The sequence below is a fragment of the Spinacia oleracea genome, chromosome 3, assembly GCF_020520425.1.
Source record: "Spinacia oleracea cultivar Varoflay chromosome 3, BTI_SOV_V1, whole genome shotgun sequence".
Lineage (NCBI taxonomy): Eukaryota > Viridiplantae > Streptophyta > Magnoliopsida > Caryophyllales > Amaranthaceae > Spinacia > Spinacia oleracea.
The window spans coordinates 24,980,033-24,996,920 of NC_079489.1; positions in this window are offsets into that span (position 1 = coordinate 24,980,033).

Consider the following 16,888-nt stretch of genomic DNA (forward strand, 5'->3'; position numbering starts at 1 on the left):
CTCTTTTTATGCTTTTTGATCTCCTTTAGGGGTTTAGGTGGAGTGCAACTCTTCCCCTTTGACGTAAATCTTTCTTGGACGGTTTACTATATTTAGCAGATACTTAGAATGGCATCTACTATAAATAGCAGTTACTATAAGGGGAAATATGGGTTTGGGGAATGAGCAAGTCAGTCTTAGAACGTTCGTTGCTTAATTAGGAATACGTTGACAAGTGGATGTTTTGTTTCATCAGTGAACTTATCGCTTCTAGCTTGTGGTCAAATGTAGGCGTCTGCAATTAGCCCCCACTTTGATTGACTCTGATTAAGACGAAGATCAAAGTATTTGTAGACGGAGTGCGTCTAATGAATCTAATTTTTGGGAAACTGATTTGGGTGCGAGGGTCTTACGATCCCCCGGGTGATAACATTTGACTTAAGAGTCGTCACTTGGAATGTCAACAATTTCTCCTCACGAGTCATTGTAGATTTGTTGACTGAAATTATACCTCCTCACAACTCTATTGAAGGTGTTCATAGAGACGGAACTTTTCGAAAACAGATATGTAAACTTGTTCAAACTAAGATAGATCGAAAACTTGACGATCCTGCTTTTTGAGAAAGAAAGCGAAAAACTTACTTGACGGTTCTGATTTTTGAGAGAGAAAGCGGAAAACTATACTTGATTGTCCTGCTTTTTGAGAAAGAAAGTGGAAACTCCATACCTTATTTTTTAGAGAAAATGGGGAAAAATCGATTTTCTCTCTCGCTTTTAGAAGCGGAAAACTTTACTCTCGCTTTTTAAGAAGTGGAAATTTGGTTTAACTCTCGTTTTTTAGAAATGGAAACTTGAATCTGGCTTTTAGAAGCGGAAAACCTGGTTTGACTCTCGCTTTTAGAAGCGGAAAACTTTAAATTTTGAACTTTGACTCTTGTTTTTGGAAACGCACATCTGGACATGGCTCTCGTTTTTTGGAAAATTTAAATTTAACTCTCGTTGGTTTAGAAAACGGAAGCTTTAAACTTAACTCTCGTTTTTTAGATAACGGAAAAAAAATTTAAACTTAACTTTCGTTTTAGAAAACGAAAACGAAAATTTTAGTTTTAGAAATAACCTGGGATTTATTTTTACTTTTTAGCACACCTTGACACAACAACGCAGACCACAGAGGAGGCCACCATTCTTGAAGAACATAACTTTTTTTTAGTTTCTTGCATGTTTATGATCGATCTTTCATTGTTGAACTTCGTCCTTTTGGAATTGTGGAGGAGGCGAGTTGTCCAATGCTTTGGAGTCAGTCAAGGAGGAGGTGTTGTCTTTGTTGCAGCCTTGACAGTGCTACGGTTTATCGCCTTCACTCTTACGTATACTATCCTTATTGTTCGATCATACGAAGACCGGAGATGGAGTTGTTTGAAGACACGGTGGAATAACAACCTAGTGGGGACCAAAACTGAATCATCGCCGTCATCGAAGAGTCTGATAGGAGCTGTTCGTTTGTCCGATAGGAGCTTGTCGAAGACACGGTCCTACTCGCGGAGACCTGAGTTGCCAAGCACTGCTTAATGTCCATGGGACTGTCCGTGAGTAAGTCCAAGAAGATTGAGTTGTCCTCGAGTCCAAGTAGCTTGATCGTGTAGAGGCTGGAGAAGGTGTTGTTCTTGAGTAATTATCCTGGTCTCCGGTGTACTATCCTTGTTCTTGGAAGATCCTAGAAAGAACCGTTTGTGAGTCCGAAGATCTTTCCTTTGAGTTCCTATTTGAATACACGACGGAAGAACGACCTAGTGGAGATTAGCACCGAGCCATCGCCGTCGTCGAAGAGTCCTCTACCGTGAGATACACTCGGCATAGTATAGTCTTAGGTACGTCTTTCTACGCCTATTTTTTTAGAAACCTCGAACTTTCAATTTGATTTCCATGGCTGCTTGTTCGTACCCATTACTAATGAAAAATGATGGATGATAATGGCGGACCCCGCACCTCTTTTGTTTTCTCTTTTCTTCCTTATTCACGTGAATGTACTCTTTTAATTTTTTTTAATTTTTTTTAAGAAAGAATGAACAAGATGAATGATGATTGGTAATATGCTCATCTCTAACTTCAATTGCACCTTCTTCCATGATGATACGAAACTGATTTCTTTTTTTTAATTTCATTGTACCATGCCCCCTATCGAGTCATATTGTTTACTTAATTGACCGCAATTTTCTTATTAAGCTTGATCGTACTTGAATTAAAGCGTCTTACACTTTTGCGTTGTCAAGAATGCAAAAGTCAATCCGCAATTGATGGGAGACACTTTCGTTCATTTCCTCTTGTGGCTGGTCCTTTTCCAAAACTCAATCCTCGTAAGTACAGAGTTCTCAGGCCTTGTCCTTCCATACGCTTCCTATGCATTTGTCCCGCAAAGAAACAAAATGGAGTCCCAACTCATATCCTTGATGTCGATGAGCGATTTGGTGCTTAATTGGAAGCTTACTCTAAATTTCAATGTAGTTTTCGCAAACCCCTGGTGCTTGGAGGCTTTCTCCATATCTCTGGTTCGAGGTGTTTGGTGCTTTTGTCCAAGAAATTTGACGAATATTTCAGGTCTTCAAGAAAATTTGATGAAGTTTTGGTCCTTTTTATTCGTGATGGTTCTTGGAAGCTTTCTCCATCCTTCAATTTATCTCTTTTAAAAATTTCTGGTGCTTGGAAGCTATCTCCAGATTTTAATGTAGTTTTCGGGAACCCCTGGTGCTTGGAAGCTTTCTCCAGATCGTGGTTCTAGGTGCTTGGTGCTTTTGAGCTTTCTCCAAACTTTGAATAAATGACGACAAACTTTCATGGTCATTATTTTACAAAAATAGTTTTTGAAGAGAAAGTAAAACATTTTTTTTGTTTTTTTGTTTTTGCTAATTCCCCCGCTGCGTACTTTGTTTTAAAAACATTTGGTGTTTAAAAAACCTCTGTACCCATTTGAGTTTTTTTATGGAATATATATTTCCAAATTATACTACAAAATTATTTCATTTTTTTTTTGATGTGGCTGGCCTTGAATTTTTTTTATTATCCAAGATGCCTACGTACCAAATAAAGTGATGATTTTTTCACTTTTTTGGATCAAGCCAAACGTAGTTCAAAGTTTTTTGCAATTTTTTTTAATGCAGTTTAGGCTTGTGCTTAGGAGCTTTGAGGACAGTATTTCTCACCTTTGCCCTCAGGATCATTTTTGAAACTCTCCATTTCATGAGCTTGAGTTGCCAAATCCTGGAATGTGTTTAGGCCTGATTCCTTGCAAGATGTAGACCAAGTCCCAATGCATGCCTTGGATGCACATGTCAATTGCAGAAGTTTCGTGCAAATGATCCTTGCATTGAAGACTTAATGTCCGCCAACGATTGATGTACTCCACGATCGGTTTATCCTCCAACTGGCTTGTTTGTGTCAACTCCATCACGCTGACAATACGACGAGTGCTTATGAAGAGATTCAAGAATGATTCCTCCATCTGGTCCCAGCTATCAATCGACTCAGGTTCTAAATCGTTTGCATACCAATCAAAGGCAACATCTTTTAGCGATCGAACAAACTGCTTCACGAGCAAGTCTCCTTCGGTGCCTGCGTTGTTACACGTTTCGATAAAATGTGCCACATGTTGCTTCAGATTGCCTTTCCCATCAAACTGCATGAACTTTGGAGGTTGATAAGCGTTTGGCATCTCCAAGGCATCAATCCTTTTCGTGTAAGGTTTGATGTAATGGCCACTTTCGTCAGGATTTCCATCAAGTTGGTGTTTGATAGTTTTTGCTATCATATCTTGAATTTGTCGGAAGCAAAATGAATCACCATGTGGATTTCTTCTCCTTCTTGGCTTGGACTTCACTGTCGATTTAGACTCATCGCTTTTGCATTCACTTTCGGTTTCACCATTTTTGTATGATTCGCCAATGAGACGTTTTTCCAGCTTCTTGGTCAAATTGGTAATTTTTTCTTCTTGCTGTTTGATTTGGGCTCCCTTTTCTTCACCGTCCTTGACAAGTTTTTCAAGTTGTTTCTTCATGCTCGTCAATTCTTCCTCAATGGTGTTTGCTTCAATCGCCATGACATTTACAACCACGACGTTTATTGCTCCATTGCTAGTCTCATATGACGAACCTTGGACCGCAGCATTGCGTGCCTTCTGTGACGGACGTTTGATTGATTTTGGAGAGAAGAACTTGTTGTTGTTGTAGCCACCTTCTGAGTTTATGAGCGATGGTAAAGTTGCATCAAAATGAATGGATATTTTCTTGGCCACCATGATTGGATCTTCTTTCTTTATCGTCATGCTTTTGTGGCTCGGAAGTGCTTCGGTATTTTGATTTGGGAGAAAGAGTTGAGAGGTAGAAATCGTCCCACCGAGCGTGCCAAATTTGTAAACACAAATTTCAAGTCTGCAAAATAATAAACTCAAAATAACGTGAACAAAATAATTTTATTGATTTTTAATGAATTTGGGTACAATCTCTAATATTTGCTCATCTGATTCGATCTCCACTTTGAATTTGACTTGGCTGACGGACTGTTTTGATTTGGTTCATGAACTGGTTTTATTTGTACTTGAATGAGGGCATTCGGGCTTGATCTCGTCCAAGGATGTTGATGTAGAATAGAATTGCACGTCAGTTTTGTATGCTTGTTGCTCTTCTTCCACCGGGATGATTTGATGTTGTTCACGAACCAATTTGATCTTCTCGAATAAGCGCCTCCAGGCTTGATCTCGTCCAAGGTTGATTTTCTAGAATGGAACGACATGTCGATTTGAATGCTTGATGTTCTTCTTCTAAGGAGAGAGTTGTGATTTGACTGGCAGGGAGAGATTTGAGAGTTTTAGGTTTTGCCGTCCGTTTCTCCTCTCCCCCAAGAATGAGATGAAAAACTTGTATTTATAAGGTGAAGTAGGCTTTTAGAGTTTGATGTACATTGGGCTTTTTTTTTGAAACTTGGTAGACAAGACCCATTTATAACAGTTTACCCGTTTTGTTGGGTTTAACCATTATAAATAAAAGAGTTCAATAAAAATAACTAAAATGAGCTAAATTATTTTGTTTACCCAAATTAATTTAATTAATTTTCATTGACTATTGAATATATACCGAGCCAATATTTTAAATTTTGACCCAAACAATATCCAACGTGGCCCAATAATAAAATTTTCGTGCCTCCATAAGTATTTGCGTAATAAGACATTTTCATAGGATTTTGACAATTAATCGATCACGTGCATCGCCCTAGTAGTCCATAAGATTTGCATTCATTCTAATCCAAAGATAAGTGAATATAATCTATATAATATATTAAAAGGCGTTGTGAAAAATGTATATGTGTCACATAGTACTCTCCCCTTTACGCCACATCATCCACTCACCAAGTGTTATGCCATGTCATAGACAACCAAAACTAATGCAATGAGATTTGAACACAAGACCTCATGTGTAGAAGTGAAGTTTCATTACCATCTTAACCAACCACTAATTGTTGTTTATCCATGCACGTTAATTTATAATACATGTTAACATGAAGTCTAAAACAACTAAATTTTTATGTTACTTCTTATTTCGTATGGACTATATTAGAATGAAAAAAACAGTTACATATTAGGAAAGCCGTGAATTAAACAATTAAAATATTAGAAAAATTACTTTGCATGATGAAGGTAATGTACATGTGTAGATGATGAACTTAATGAATCTTTTCACTTTTATGGTCTACATGTATCTTAGTCAAATATTGAGTTGAAAAAAAAAATCGAATTTTAAATTATTCAAAGTAGCAACCGGGGCATCGCCCGGGCTACACACTAGTTATGCATTAATCGATTGCAAACCACTACTCTCATTTAATTGATTGTTGAAACATAAAAGTAATGCATATAATCAATCAAAATTATTAACACAAAGGGCACGCTTTGTAACACCCCGACAATTCCCTTTTTCTAAAACAACCCTTTTATAAATATAACTATAGAGAATTATCAAGGCATTATCGCCCGTGTGAAAACGTAACGGCTTATTCAGAATTTTTGCAGCGGAAAACATAAAACTAACTTTTAGGTTCATAAATAATCGATTACATATTAATATTAAGTCCAAAACCAATTAACGGAAATAAGGAAATACGAATAGTACGACAACTTTCAAATCTAAGTTAACAAACCAAATCACTTAATAAAACAAATATAACTACGAGCTCTCTAATCCCGATCCCAATGATGTATCATCTTCAAACCTGCAGATGGACAATGCTTATTGATCCTTAGAGAGTGCTCACCAAAGATTGGGTCATCACAGGATCAATAAGGCATAGCCATGATCAACATGCACAAGCAAAAGCACGTAATCAGCAAAGCTGAGTACTACATACTAAATCAATAATAATCCTAACATGATTCTATTAAACGAACAACCCTAACATGATACTAATGAACATAATTAAGGGCAGACAAAACATGATAATTTGACGACCATACTTGACTAGACTAGGCTAGACTTATAACAATAATATTATTTTAGTTGAAATAGACAATGGACCGAGTTTTCTAGCTAGAGGCTTCACTAAGGAAGACGAGGTACGGGCGCGACTCCGTAACCTCAGTGACCTGCGATATCGAGGAACGTTTGAATAAAATAGGACACGGTGATCAATCCGGTCCGAATTAAAGGCCATGGGCTACCACCATGAACCCCAACTCCTGTTTGTCCGTCACTTTAGACGTGCACAGTCTAAAGCTATTGCTACTCAGTTTCACTTTACATGATTTACAAATTAAGACCCTGTTATGACTCAACAATCACATAAGGCATACAAACCACATGTATTCACAACTGTTTTTATCTTGGAATTAAGTAAGTGATCATAAAGGGATCAAACAAGACTCATTCCAATTAAATCCAACCTTTCCTTTAATACTGATTAACCCTCTATATGGGTACAAGGTTTCAACTTACTAAACAAGGTCCTCGGCCCTCATAAAGTAGTGAAAAGCTAAAAGGGAACAACAATCAACTGATCTGAATCAATATATACAAAGTAATCTAGTGTCCCCAATCAAACATGTTTGCATCAATCATCCATACTAACATGTTATAATTCTCATTATGCAATATAGGATCAATAGGTCCATGCAACAGTATTAAACATGCAATTTCAACCTGACTAAGTTCGTCAATAATATCAACATCACCGAGTTCAACAATACTATCAACATAGTTTCAACAATTAGCACACATTCCAAGCACACAGGTATGTACGTACCTTGTATAAATAACTAATAGGCCACTTTAACACTTTCAAATATCGCCTAAAGAAAATTCTCCGCCTAAAACAACCAACAAATAATCCCAATCAATTTCTAATCATTCGCAACCATAATAAAGCATTCTAAATGCATCCTAAACATATTTACAACTTTCCCCAATATCAAAACTTAAACATTTGCTTTCCTAGCATCATAGTTATTGAACTAGTGATTGAAATTCGTTGAAAACTTTTTGCAAACATCGTACTTTAAATTTTCAGCAATATAAATTCATTTAAAAGCTTCACCAAGGTCAATCTACGTTCCCAGTATCCCAAAACAACCAATTCAATAATCCATACTCAACCTACCATGATTAATAATTATAAAAACCTTGAATTTCATACTTTAAACAATCAAAAACCAATATTTCAATGTAATTAGATAATCTGAAAATTAATAACTTTATTATAAAATTCATATAATCTTAAATTTATAATTTAAATCACAAAACCCATAACTTTAATTCAAGAAAACATAATTCAAATTAATAAATCGTGATAAAGCCCTAACTTAATTTTAATTACTCAAAACTAAAAATTAATTCGTTTTTAATCTCAACATCAAATCTGAAAATCATATTCACCATAAAAATTATAAATTTTATTTAAGAACATAATCTAAATTACAAATTTTAATTTAAAATAATTAGTTACTTAGGGTTTAAGAAAGTAACCAATTCAATAAGGAGGATAGAGGGTTGACCGGCGGACGGTGGTGGCTCGCGGCAAGGGCTGGGCACGGTGGTTGCGTGCGGTGGCTGCTGTGCGAACCGGGGTTGCGTGCGTGGTGCTGCGCGAACGGGGTTGCTGCGAAAACGCAAGGATTAAGGGAAGCTCGAAAACAAACAGAGGGGAAGGGGAGAATCGAAAGAGGATGAGGAGAGGACAGGGCTTACCGGCGGGAGCGGTGGTGGTCCGGTGGCTGGGCAACAGCGAGGGCGACGGCGTGGAGGAGAGGAAGGAGAGATGGCTGAGTTGTGCGTGAATTGAAGAATGAGGGCTTCTCTTTTTTTTTTTTTTTTTTTCTTCTTTTGGTTTCACGTAAGAGTAGAGGAGAGAAAGGAGTATTTGTTGGGTTTATTGGTTTGGGCTATGCCCAATTGGGCTAGGAGTAGGAATTTAGGTGAATCCAAATATTTAGTACTTGTTTTCTAATTTCAATAGAACGTGGTTTCGTAATTCGAAATCGTTTTAACGTACAATTCGAAAATACATTTTGATTTCGTAAATCATTAAAAGTATTCCAAATGAAATAAAATAATTATATTTTAATTACATATTCATTTCTAAAATCTGCAAATTATATTTAAATATATTAATATACGTTAAAATATATAAACAAAATGTATAAAATTACGGGGATTACAATCTACCCCTCTTAAAAGAAGTTTCGTCCCGAAACTTGACACGAGAAGTCACGCATTTTTCAAGAGTTTTCAACTTATTCTTACTAGGGGAGTACTTGTGCCACTCATGTGCACTCTTTTGCCAACTTGAAGTTGCTTGTGTTACTCATGAACACCTTTTTCTTATGCGGAGAACCTATTTACTTTGCATCAACATGTAAAGGTTGCTAAAAATAAGCATAAAATGCATAAAAATACCATAAAAATAGGTAAAAAGCGCGAATTTCTATCGCATTCTACCCCCTTAAAGAAAACGAGTTACGCCCTCGTAACTCATCCCAGGGAATAACTTTGGATATTTCTACTTCGACGAATCATGCCCCAAAGCTATATTTCCACTAAAATCATAGCAAGTGGGATTTCTACACTTCTATCCACACAATGCCTCAATAGGTTCCATCTTAAAGCTCGCATAGTAACTATTGTTGAAGAAGTTCAATCACTCTAGTTGGTCTTTTCAATTACCCTTAAATTCAATAACACAGGATCTCAACATGTATTCCGTTAGTAATCTCAATCTGTCTATCGGTTGCAGGGTGGAAGGCAATATTCACTTTCAATGTTGTCCCCAAGATTCAACTGGACCTTATTGCAAAAATTTTAGACTTTTGTTCCCGGTAAGGATCTTACATGTTGCCCTATAAAGGTAATGTCTCCAAATATTCGTAGATAACACCATAACAGCTAACTCTAGGTCATGGGTTTGGTAATTAGCCTTATAAGGTTTCTATTGACGCGACAATAGCTAAATCTAGAAAGCTTCCTTACATTTCTCACTTCACTTGAATTTCGATTCCCTTTTCAACAAGTTGGTCAATGGTTTTGCTCTCTTCGAAAAGTCTTTCACAACCTCCCATAATGGTCATCTAGGCCTAGAAAACTTTAGATATCAGACACGTTCTTGGAATAGGTCACTCACTCACCTCTCTAATCTTAGCAGGATCTACAGAGACTCCTTCTGGTCAATTTTTCCTTTTTACCAAACCTCATTATGCCTTTCATGGATATGTATAACTTTTGGGCACAACTCCTAGCTCTTTCACCAATTCATATATTTCTTTTCATCTTTTTAAGACGCCAAATGATTTCTAACGATCTTGGACCACTCGAATCTTCTCTTAATTTTATTCCCTTAAGTAACGTAGTTTTCAATCAATTCAGTCATTCACTTTTCCGCCAGTGTCACTTATACTCACCTGACATCCAGATTTGTATACTTCATTCATATAAAACTAGATTCTTTCTAAGCGTCTCCAAAATAACTCTCAAGTGTTTACCATGCTCTTTCTCATTCCTTGCTATACGGTGTTTCAGATATAGGTGTCGTCTCAGGATTTAACTCTATAGTGAACTCAAATGCTCTAGTTGGTGACATACTCGCAATTCCACTCGGAAACACATCAATGAATTCATTCACACTGGGAACATCCTCGATCTTCACTCCAACTTATTTACTCCCAACTAGCACACTACAGAAAAAAAATAGCTCACGCTCTCTATTCGTCCATTTCCTCACTCGCATTACAGAAATAACTAAAGGTTCTTGGACTTCTCAAAACATCTACATGAGGTCAATTTCCCAACAAGGTTCCTTAAAATTACTCTCTAAATTTCACAGTCCATCTTAGCCTTGTAAAAACTTAGTCAATCCGTCCCTGGAATTACATCTAGGTCCCTAAAATTAAACTTTTGTCAAATCATAAGGGAAAACGCAATCTTTTGTCTTCAAAGGCAAGTTCTTAAATAATCTTATACACCTTATGGTTACACCGGTGGGCATAATAACAGGTAAATGATACATTCAAAATCTACTAATTTCAGACTTTTAATAACAAATGACAAAATGAAAGAATAAGTTGCTACCGAATCAAATAATGTTTAACTAGCACAAAATTAATTAAAAAAAAAAGTACCATGAACTACGTCTGCAGAACGTTCAGCTTCATTTCTACTCATCACGAATAGTTTGCCCGGAGACTTATCCTGGTTGTTGTTATCATTTGCAGGCTTATTATAGTTCTCTTGATTGTTTTGTGCCCCTCCAGGCTTTGAATTTTGATCTCCAGACTGGTTAAACCTCTCTTGGTTCCCACCTCCATTACTATTTTGTTCCTTTCTGTGCTTAGTGAAGCACTCAAACTCTCTATGCCCCCTTTTCTGACAATAGTGGCAATTCACCAATTTCCCTTTACAGTCATTCCCAGGGTGGTTATTGTTGCACCTCTTGCAGTGATACACTCTCTCGGATTTACTCCTATTGTTGTGCCCCTGACTGTTTCCTCCTCGAAAATTTCCATTTCCATTTTCATTCCTATTCTCATTCATATTCCTCTTGAAATTCCCTTGGTTTTCCTGGACATTAAACTCTTTTCTTTTCTCCCCAACAACATTTTTCTCGTCCCTTATGGACTGCAAACCGTAAATATGAGCGGTTCTTTCATACACATTATCTAAAGATGTAAAGGTTTCTCCACCTAATCCCAACTGGATCTCATCGGTCAACCCTTGCTCAAACCTCCGAGCCTTTATCTCTTTTGTGGCTACAACCTCAGGTGTGATCCTCGACATCGCTATAAATTTGCTATAATATTCAGCGATGGTCATACTCCCCATCCCAAGGTTTATGAATTCCTGCGCTTTTCGTTTTGTTATAAAAGGAGGATAAAACTTTTCCCTCAATGCAACAACAAATGAGTCCCAATTAAATCCTTCCACAACACTTAGCTTAGTTCTATTTTCTTTCCACCATAGATCGGCCTCATCTTTTAGGTAAAGGACAGCTTGACCTACTTTCATATTTTCAGGACAATTTACCGCCCAAAATAGTTTTTCAAACTCCCTAATCCAGTTTTCTAGGAAGGTCGGGTCTGCTTGCCCCTTGAAGTATGGTGGCTTAACTTTCGCAAACCTTTCAAACATGTCCCCTGCAGAATCGGGGCGCTCAGTTCTTTCCTGGGCTAGTTTTTCCGCCAAGAGGCGAATAGCAGCAGCTAGGTCATTATTGTTGGCCATCCTAAAGCGCGACCTGTAAGTAATATATTCTATTTTAGGTTCGAAACTTCACTTAACATTATCCTAGCAATGTAATATCACACCAGCATCTAGAATTCACATACCTAAACAATCATTTATGAATGATATTCGCATACATGACATTCAACTGAGAAACAAGGAACAAATTCAATCATCACGAATAATAAGGCAGAATAAAAGAAGAAAACATTCTCTTGCGTGCCCAAAATAAACTCTTGATCCTTTGGATAATCAATGATCTAACTCTATTCCTCAAAAGAATGTTAATAACAATCCTAAATATCCACAACACACCTGTCCTCAAAATAAAATTAAAAGTTCTATGATATAAACATAAACTATTGTTGGCGAATTATGGAATTTCACATTGGAGACGAATACTTTAACTTTTATTGCTAATTCCATAAAGGTTTAATACATCCTTGAAAAGAATAAAGAATAACTCAAACTCCTATTGCTTTAACTTTAAACTGTTGTAGCTTTGCTACTTATTCTCCAAAACATTTAAGAACAAACTAACTATTACAACTTCAAATGTTTAAGGCATCTTGTCTATCTGTTCTTTCCTTGGAAATTTGTAAAGTGAAATCTAGATCCTCAGTATTCGTCGATCTTCTCAAAGGATCCTATGTTGGTGTACTTGGAAAGGAGCGGTTTATTCATGAAACAAACAACTTAAGATCTTACTAACGATTTCCCAACCAAAGCATAATCAGAATTCAATAAAACAATAAGTTTGGTGGAATCAAACAATTTCTATGCACATTTACATGCAATAGTTAAACATTTAACACATGCACATAGCAATTAACTTCTTATGCTAGCAATTAACTACTAATGCACATATAATTCTATCCTATATGCCCTTTCCTATATTACCCATCTCTCATAATAAATCATAATAGGTCAAACATTGAAGAATTTAAAGAATAAAACAAGAACGATTAGTAAGAAAAAGTTTATTAAACGAATTAATAATAAACGAATAAATAAAATAAAGAAATTTTATTATTATTATTATTTTTTTTAACGAATAATTAATAAGAAATTTTTATTAAACGAATAAATATTAAACGAATAAATATACTTAAGGAATAAGATTTTTATTTTATTTTTTTTCGAATATATTTAATTTAATTTCGAAAATAAAGAAAAACGTACTTAATTCACATAAACGAAAAGTTTCGAATAAATAAGTTAATCCCGAACTTAAATAAGAAATGTTAATATACTTTCAAACAAAATAAAATGAATTTGGTCCCCAAAAAAAAAAAGTACGCATTTTTGAATGATATAATAAGTAGAAGCTCAATTCTAGGAAATTCGTTTTAGGAAACTAGCTAGTTTAGGCGCCTAAAAATTTATTAAAGTAAAACCTTAGCTCTGATACCACTTTGTAACACCCCGACAATTCCCTTTTTCTAAAACAACCCTTTTATAAATATAACTATAGAGAATTATCAAGGCATTATCGCCCGTGTGAAAACGTAACGGCTTATTCAGAATTTTTGCAGCGGAAAACATAAAACTAACTTTTAGGTTCATAAATAATCGATTACATATTAATATTAAGTCCAAAACCAATTAACGGAAATAAGGAAATACGAATAGTACGACAACTTTCAAATCTAAGTTAACAAACCAAATCACTTAATAAAACAAATATAACTACGAGCTCTCTAATCCCGATCCCAATGATGTATCATCTTCAAACCTGCAGATGGACAATGCTTATTGATCCTTAGAGACTGCTCACCAAAGATTGGGTCATCACAGGATCAATAAGGCATAGCCATGATCAACATGCACAAGCAAAAGCACGTAATCAGCAAAGCTGAGTACTACATACTAAATCAATAATAATCCTAACATGATTCTATTAAACGAACAACCCTAACATGATACTAATGAACATAATTAAGGGCAGACAAAACATGATAATTTGACGACCATACTTGACTAGACTAGGCTAGACTTATAACAATAATATTATTTTAGTTGAAATAGACAATGGACCGAGTTTTCTAGCTAGAGGCTTCACTAAGGAAGACGAGGTACGGGCGCGACTCCGTAACCTCAGTGACCTGCGATATCGAGGAACGTTTGAATAAAATAGGACACGGTGATCAATCCGGTCCGAATTAAAGGCCATGGGCTACCACCATGAACCCCAACTCCTGTTTGTCCGTCACTTTAGACGTGCACAGTCTAAAGCTATTGCTACTCAGTTTCACTTTACATGATTTACAAATTAAGACCCTGTTATGACTCAACAATCACATAAGGCATACAAACCACATGTATTCACAACTGTTTTTATCTTGGAATTAAGTAAGTGATCATAAAGGGATCAAACAAGACTCATTCCAATTAAATCCAACCTTTCCTTTAATACTGATTAACCCTCTATATGGGTACAAGGTTTCAACTTACTAAACAAGGTCCTCGGCCCTCATAAAGTAGTGAAAAGCTAAAAGGGAACAACAATCAACTGATCTGAATCAATATATACAAAGTAATCTAGTGTCCCCAATCAAACATGTTTGCATCAATCATCCATACTAACATGTTATAATTCTCATTATGCAATATAGGATCAATAGGTCCATGCAACAGTATTAAACATGCAATTTCAACCTGACTAAGTTCGTCAATAATATCAACATCACCGAGTTCAACAATACTATCAACATAGTTTCAACAATTAGCACACATTCCAAGCACACAGGTATGTACGTACCTTGTATAAATAACTAATAGGCCACTTTAACACTTTCAAATATCGCCTAAAGAAAATTCTCCGCCTAAAACAACCAACAAATAATCCCAATCAATTTCTAATCATTCGCAACCATAATAAAGCATTCTAAATGCATCCTAAACATATTTACAACTTTCCCCAATATCAAAACTTAAACATTTGCTTTCCTAGCATCATAGTTATTGAACTAGTGATTGAAATTCGTTGAAAACTTTTTGCAAACATCGTACTTTAAATTTTCAGCAATATAAATTCATTTAAAAGCTTCACCAAGGTCAATCTACGTTCCCAGTATCCCAAAACAACCAATTCAATAATCCATACTCAACCTACCATGATTAATAATTATAAAAACCTTGAATTTCATACTTTAAACAATCAAAAACCAATATTTCAATGTAATTAGATAATCTGAAAATTAATAACTTTATTATAAAATTCATATAATCTTAAATTTATAATTTAAATCACAAAACCCATAACTTTAATTCAAGAAAACATAATTCAAATTAATAAATCGTGATAAAGCCCTAACTTAATTTTAATTACTCAAAACTAAAAATTAATTCGTTTTTAATCTCAACATCAAATCTGAAAATCATATTCACCATAAAAATTATAAATTTTATTTAAGAACATAATCTAAATTACAAATTTTAATTTAAAATAATTAGTTACTTAGGGTTTAAGAAAGTAACCAATTCAATAAGGAGGATAGAGGGTTGACCGGCGGACGGTGGTGGCTCGCGGCAAGGGCTGGGCACGGTGGTTGCGTGCGGTGGCTGCTGTGCGAACCGGGGTTGCGTGCGTGGTGCTGCGCGAACGGGGTTGCTGCGAAAACGCAAGGATTAAGGGAAGCTCGAAAACAAACAGAGGGGAAGGGGAGAATCGAAAGAGGATGAGGAGAGGACAGGGCTTACCGGCGGGAGCGGTGGTGGTCCGGTGGCTGGGCAACAGCGAGGGCGACGGCGTGGAGGAGAGGAAGGAGAGATGGCTGAGTTGTGCGTGAATTGAAGAATGAGGGCTTCTCTTTTTTTTTTTTTTTTTTTCTTCTTTTGGTTTCACGTAAGAGTAGAGGAGAGAAAGGAGTATTTGTTGGGTTTATTGGTTTGGGCTATGCCCAATTGGGCTAGGAGTAGGAATTTAGGTGAATCCAAATATTTAGTACTTGTTTTCTAATTTCAATAGAACGTGGTTTCGTAATTCGAAATCGTTTTAACGTACAATTCGAAAATACATTTTGATTTCGTAAATCATTAAAAGTATTCCAAATGAAATAAAATAATTATATTTTAATTACATATTCATTTCTAAAATCTGCAAATTATATTTAAATATATTAATATACGTTAAAATATATAAACAAAATGTATAAAATTACGGGGGATTACACGCTTGGATTGAGTGTAATGAATTATGGGGTAATAAAAGTCAAATCACCATAATAAAAGGACAATAAATGTGAATTGAGGTGGTTGCAAGGGGGGTGGTGTGGTGGTATTGTGATGAAAAGTTGTGGTAGTGGGTGTTGTGAGGAGAAGGGAGGAAGGGGGAAGTAATTACCCCCAAATGAGGGTAATAATCACCCTAGTGGGATGGTGGGTAACTATTCCCCCCATGATGAGGGTATTTGTTCCCCTTCCCTTTTACTTTCTTCTTGCCAACACTAGCTTGTTCCCTTTGCCACCACTTCATCCCCTCATCATCACCTTCAATTACCTTAGTTTGACTTTTACTACCCATTTAATACATTACTCTCAATCCAAGCATGCCCAAAGTCAAATTAATACGGAGTATATTATTTTGATATACCTCTGTTTTTGTTGTATTACCGGAAATTCCTTGTCCGAATCTTGTTATTAACCAATGCTAAATCTCCTTCAAAGCTTGCTTCCATTAATTCATGTTACCATCATTTGTATGAAAAAGGATAAATTGTTTTCTACCACCTAAAAAAATCGAAAATTTATGTTTTTTTTACCACCTAAAAAACTAAAACTTGTATTTTACCACCTAAAAATAATAATTAAAAACTTATTTTTTACCACCTGAAAAATGGAAAAATAGATGAAAATGTCCGGCGGCCCACCATAACGGTAATATTTCTGTTATGTTATCTTCTTCCATAATTTCATGTAGTTAACTCTCTTTTCTCCCCCCACTCCCTTATCTTCCCTAAATTCACATAAATTTTCACCACCATTAATTTTCACAAATTTAATGGAAGTAAAGAGAGAAGGGTGAAAGAGTTAAAGAAAATCACACAGGGAGTGTAAAAATAAAGAGGAAAATTATTAGGTAGCCAGACATAAATGTTTCACCTATTTTTTCGTTTCCAAGTGGTAAAAGCAAGTTTTAATATTTTTGTAGGTGGTAAAAAATA